Below are 6197 nucleotides of genomic sequence, written 5' to 3'. Positions count from 1 at the left end.
TTGTGACTTTGGAAGCAATCAGACAAATGTGGATTAAGTGCTCCTTTTCACTGATGAGCACACCCATTCTGTAGTAACAATTTTAGGATACGAACCAATCATAACTATACATTTTGCAACTGGAGTTGGAATAAATTATTTAGAAAATAGAATCATTGATCAGCTGTGGAATGCTGTGGTTAATCCCCCTCCTTAGAGGATGGTCTGGGAGCTAACACAGTTCTAATTCTTTCAGCATGAAAGTGTTTCATACATGTATAGCGAAGTTATATAAAAACAGCAATTAAGAGCACATCAGGTGAAAGCCACATATATCCCAGTATGATGGGTACTATAACCATTATTTCCTTGAGGTAGGCATGAAGGGCATGTAGACCTGAGCACTGGTACTATAGTTATCATTTCCTTTATTGTTTTAATTATATGGATGCTTAGTGAGTTGTCATGCCCTTCTCCAGGCAATCTTCCCGACCTGAGGATCAAACTCGCATCTCCTATGTCTCCTGCATTGCAGGTGGATTCCTTACCCATGCAGAGCCACCTGAGAAGCTCCAAATAATTGTTAATTCAGTTGAATGATGTTTATGGTCAGATGGTGCATGCATGCTAAGTCATTTCAGTCGAGTCCAACTCTGCGACACTATGGACTCTAGCCCACCAGGCTACTCTGTCTGTGGCTTTCTTAAGGCAGGAATACTGGAGTGGTTGCCATTTGGGCCAGATGGTAGTAAAATAAAAAGAGTATAAGTTACTAAATTTCAGAAATTTCAAAACATGGTTTATATCAGAGGAAAGAATGAAAATGTATTAAGGGATTTTACAGTCAAAGTCAAATGTCATCAGTATGTGGCATATTTAGGGAGAAAATATTCATGCACACCAAGGTAAAAAGTGGCCTTGAGAAAACAGATCTTCACTGATGGGGATGAGTAAACAGAAATCAATGAGGTCTGCCACACACTTCCCACTACAGCTCTGCGGACTGCTACAGTGTCTGGAATGAAGACAAGTGGTTTTCTGAAGGCTTCCACTCCAAGACCATATGATTTTTTTTTATCTTGATATTTTCATCTTGAACATCATTTTTCTCAGAGCCTGGTGGACTTGCTTTGCCATAGAGGGTAGATGACAGGGTTCAACAGTGGGGTCACCATCAAGTACACAAGGGCAGCCTCCTTGTTGGAATCCAGCTTGTTCACTTGCTTTGGTTTCACATATATAAAGATACTGCTGCCACACATCAGGGAGAGGACAATGAGGTGAGAGCAGTAGGTGGAAAAAGCTTTCTGTCACTCCTTGGCTGATGGGAGTCACAGGATTGTGGCTACTATGTTGCTTACACAATGATGGTTATGATGACGGATGTCAAAAGGACACACAAAGCCAGGATAAAGGCATACATTTCAAGTTTGGTGTCAGAGGAGGAGAGATGGATCAGGGGGCCAAGGTCACAGAAGAAATAAGGGATGACTTGGGGGCTGCAGGAAGATAACTGGGACACCTTCACCACCAGACCAGAAATAACAGTGAAGCCCAAAGCATAGCAGGCTGTGAACAGGAGGCAGCAAGTGCTCAGGTTCATGATGGTTGTGTAATACAGAGGCTTGTAAATGGCCAAATATTGGTCCCAGCGATTGCACTGCTATGAGGAGGAAGCCTGCTGCTCCCAGAAATACTAACACGAAGGCTTGTGTAAGACAGGCAGCAAAGGAAGTTGTTTGTTTGCCTAAAAGAAAGATGACCAACAATTTAGGACTAACTGTACTTGTGAAGCAACACTCAAGAAGGAGAACATGCTGAGGTAAATGTACACAGTTGTCTGTAGCCTGGAGTCAGCACAGGTGATGGTGACTATGACTGCATTGCCTGCAATGGATGCCAGGTATGCCAGAAAGTGCACCAGGAAGAGGATTTTGCCCAGGTGCTGGACAGCAGGAAAGCCCTCCAAGGTGAACTCTTGGACAGTTGTCCCATTCCTCATTTCCATCAACATCTTTTTCCACAGCAGCAGCATCTGTGGGTCTTAGCCTACAATAGAGACATCACATCAAGAACAAAGGTTTTAGAGGAGCACAAGTTCAAGCTCCTTAACTACCCAAGAAGGCAGCTACACGGAGAGCAAAGTAGTCCTGTTCGCTGGTTATTGGATCAAACAGACATGACTTCAATACTAGTTCAATACTGAGTTCTAATCCCTTGAGAGATTGATTCTTTTGGAAAGTTATTAATGGTTAACATTTGTGAACTTCATTTTCACTTTGTGTGAAAAGAAGGCAGGATCTACAGTTCACGTACTGGTGAGAATTAAATAAAATAAAGCATGTAATTCATTTGTTATGTGATATCAATGATTCTTATGTGTTCCTCAAGGTTTAATTTTAATATTGAAATCACTAGTGTATTCTTACACATGGTATGATGAATAGGCAACATTATTCACATCTGCAAGTTCTAAAATATTTTACAGTATTACCAACTTATATTTAAATAAAGACAACAGTAGTATAATAATATTCCCTTTGAATATGCCTTTTACAATATGGAACAAATTCTATGGTTCAAATTAAAATCATCATCATTGTTGAGGACTTTACTAATGCTTGGTATTATGCTGGTCACTGAAATTCAGTGTTTTTCTTACTCTACACAATAATTATGAGTGTTAGATTTCCCTCACTCCTTCTTCTACACAAGGAGAATTTGAGACAGAAGTTTCAGAGAGGTTAGGTCACACAGCTGGGACTTTAGAGACTTCTGTCTGAAAGCCCTTACTGCTTCCAAATGCTATGACAAAATATTAAAATAGAAACAAATCTCTTGGTGATGTTCTCTCAACCTTAAGTGAAAGTTTAGCTTTATATTTATCTTAATTGTTCATCATTCAGTTAATATCATTGATGAATTACTGACCCACAGTATGACAGGTCTTAGTTTAGTATAACCAGTTCTGGTTTAAAATAATCATTTCACAGAACAGATTGGAGACCAGGGATGTTGGGGAACTGCTCAACAACATGGCAAAAATTGTCAATCCAGGATCTGCTCTGCCCTTTTAAGTCTCCATGCTGGCAGGTAAGAGAGATGGGGAATGACAGCAGTTCACAGAATTAGTCTACTTAGGAAAGTAACCTGGGAACGTGGTACTTGCACACTCACTTTTGCATCAAAGCTCATTCCTTCAGTCTGCTCAATAAATCACTTCTTTTGTGATGATGCTTGGCTCTAGCATCTCAATACTAAGCTAAAGGTCTGTTGTTATTTAGTTGCTCAGTCACGTCTGACTCTTTTGCTACCCTGTGGACTGTAGCCCACCAGGCTTCTCTGTCCATGAGATTTTCCAGACAGGAATACTGAAGAAGGAAAAAAAAAAGGAATACTGGAGTGGGTTGCCATTTCCTTCTCCAGGGGATCTTCCCAATCCAGGGATTGAGTCCACGTCTCCTGCATCGGCAGGCAGATTCTTTACCGCTGAGCTACCAGGGAAGCCCAAAAGTCTGTAGCATGGAGCAAATCTTTCTGTCCTGCTGAGGGGCTGAGTTCTCTTTAGTGATGCTCATGCAGCCAAACTGTTTGCTCACCCCAGAGTGACACTGCTCCCAGGGCAGCCTAAAGGTGCCTCTGCTTCTGTTTCACTTATAGTAGCTAGTCCTCAAAGCTACCATGGTCCCTGACCCAGGAACACAGGAGTCTCCTCACTGGAGGGGGGGTGTCCCTCCTCTTACAGTCATTCTCTTTCAAGAAATCAAGAACTTTCTCTGAGCTGAGGAAAAAGGAGAGGAAAAGGAAACTTGTCACAGCCCGCTCTTCCAATGTGGGGGGAGTACGCATCCCATGTTCTCTGTGTCCCTGGCTGGCAAAACCCAATTTCTGCAGCCCATAATTTTTTACACCATAACAAGGCTACATGGCAGCCTTGACCACTGAAACCCCAGAAAGGAGAACATGGAATAAAACAATCACAAATTGCTGGCCCCAATTCTAAGTGAAAGCTTGATTCTAGGACTACTTAGGATTCTGATGCAAGTTTGGGCTCTGCTTCCCTTAGTTGGTAATTGCCCAGCCTAACATGTAACACTGCCTTCCACCTCCTATACCAGCTAATGAGAACAGGCAGCTTCTTTTGAGTCCAGCTCTGGGAGCCACTGAGACAAGTCTTCTGCTGAAGTACATTGTGGTCATGGGCACCTCTGCTCCAAGATACCTTCTATTGGCCTACACTCCTCCATGATATCCTCACCTTCCTATGTGAGGAAGCATCCTTGTTCCACTGAGTCAATGATGAGAAGCTCCAGATGTGCAGGCCTGGGGCCTCTGTGATAGTTTTCCCATAAGATTGTATTTGGTTACCAAGCAAGATGGACCCAGTTGGTGAGCAGAGTGCAGGCTCTCAAACCTCATTAGCAGCCATAGGCAGAGATTCAGAAAGTAACGACAGGACTGGTGCCTTGGGACAGCTAACGGGTCACTGTGGAGAATAAGATTTACTGGCACAATGCTTATGTTTATCCTTCCATTGTTTGTCGTTACAATGGCTCCCAACTTTCCAAGGTGTTCTCTGCCAAGATTTTTAAAGAAATTATATGACTTAATTTCCCATGGGTTTTTAAAATCCCAATTTGAATGTTGCTGCTGATTCCAGGTAAAAGTCCAGACTACAACTTTCTACGTGTTATGTGTACCCTGAAGCCAGAGCACCGAGGTTAAAAGAACATATTTTGTCATGAAAAATAGCTGGCTTACTGGCTTTCATCAGGCTTTGGGGAAGATCGTTTCTGAGGAAGGAAATGTGAGGAATCCACCTTCTTCTCTCAGCTATTCTTCAAGCCTCCACCAACATTTTAATTTTTTTATTGGCTTTATTTGTTTGAAGAATATTTTTTGTTGCCCTCCCCAATCCCCTTGAAAAAAGGGAAGTACGCATTTCTCCTTTAGGGAAAAGAAGGGAACTGTGGGTGTTTTCTGTGTCATCTTGAACCTGGCCTGCCTCTCTCTTTTTAAAAGAATATATAAAGTGGATCCCTGAATTACTTCTAATGTAGAACAGGAAGGAAGAAATGTGAGCCCCATGGAGGAAAAACTATTGCCATAGCAACCACTGGCTTGGAAGGTTGCTTCTCTTCCTTGGTACCCTAGCTGGGTTTCTGTGGCAAAACTGGCCCACTTTTCTATGGCCTCTGGCTTCCTGTTGAAAGCCAAGGAAGGGAACTAAACTCCAAAGGTGTATCTGGAGGAAACCCTGAGGTACACAGTGTCTGTCTGCAGATCTGTTCTGCCTATGTCTTCCCTTACCTGTCTTGATCTTACAAGGTCAAGACAAATGTCATAGAAATTTTCATGAATATTCATGCGGGTCCCATGTTCCCACAAATAGTCAAAATCATTTTTGAAACATCCATCCATACATACACTTTGCTCTCAATCAAGGCCAAACCAAACCTGGACTTCATTTTCACATTTTCAATTAGAAGGTAGGGAAAATAAAGAATAATAGATGAGTAATAGAAGCTGGAACAAATTGAGACTAGTCCTAGTAATGCCCTAAGGTTTATTTGGGCTTCCCTGGTGGCTCCTGCCAGTAAAGAATCTGCCTGAAATGCAGGAGACCTGGGTTCAATTCCTGGGTGGGGAAGATCCCCTGGAGAACGACATGGAAACCCACTCCAATATCCTTGCCTGGAGAATCCCATGGGCAGAGGAGCCTGGTGGGCTACAGACCATGGGGTCACAAAGACTCGAACACGGCAGAGCGACTAAGCACACAAGGCTTATTTGCATGTGGTTGTTTTAATTTTGTTTGGTACCAGTATCATGGTGCAGAAGTACATATCTCACCTGGGCAAGTCCTAGTGATAACATGGTAGTGTGAAGGTGGGAAGAGGTCTAGCATGTGGCTGGATAAAAAAAGCTTACAAAGGTAATACTCAGATAGAAATGGGGTAAACTAACCATACTCTGGATAGTCTCTTCATAGCTCTCCAATAATCAGTAATTTTTTTGCTTTTTATGATACCTCAAGTCTCATGTATCTTTGAAGTTTTTCTGAATTCCTTGTTGTTTGAGGATTTAATTAGCCAAGTAGGGTAAAGAAAGGGATAATTCTTTAAACTGCATTTGTGATAATCTAAACATGGAAGGGTAAGGCAAACATTGCTGTGTGGACTTTCCTTTACAGAATATTGTTTTGTTTTTCAATCTGT

General features: G+C 42.1%; 1 pseudogene; it reads right to left on the bottom strand.

Annotated features, from left to right (window-relative positions):
- Positions 1 to 1053: 1053 nt before the first annotated feature.
- On the bottom strand, positions 1054 to 2005 carry LOC145531072 (olfactory receptor 6C74-like; annotated as a pseudogene).
- Between the last annotated feature and the right edge of the window lie 4192 nt (positions 2006 to 6197).

The sequence above is a fragment of the Giraffa tippelskirchi genome, chromosome 2, assembly GCF_054371585.1.
Source record: "Giraffa tippelskirchi isolate mGirTip1 chromosome 2, T2T-mGirTip1v1.2.pri, whole genome shotgun sequence".
NCBI lineage: Eukaryota > Metazoa > Chordata > Mammalia > Artiodactyla > Giraffidae > Giraffa > Giraffa tippelskirchi.
This window is presented reverse-complemented; position numbering and strand designations above follow the sequence as displayed.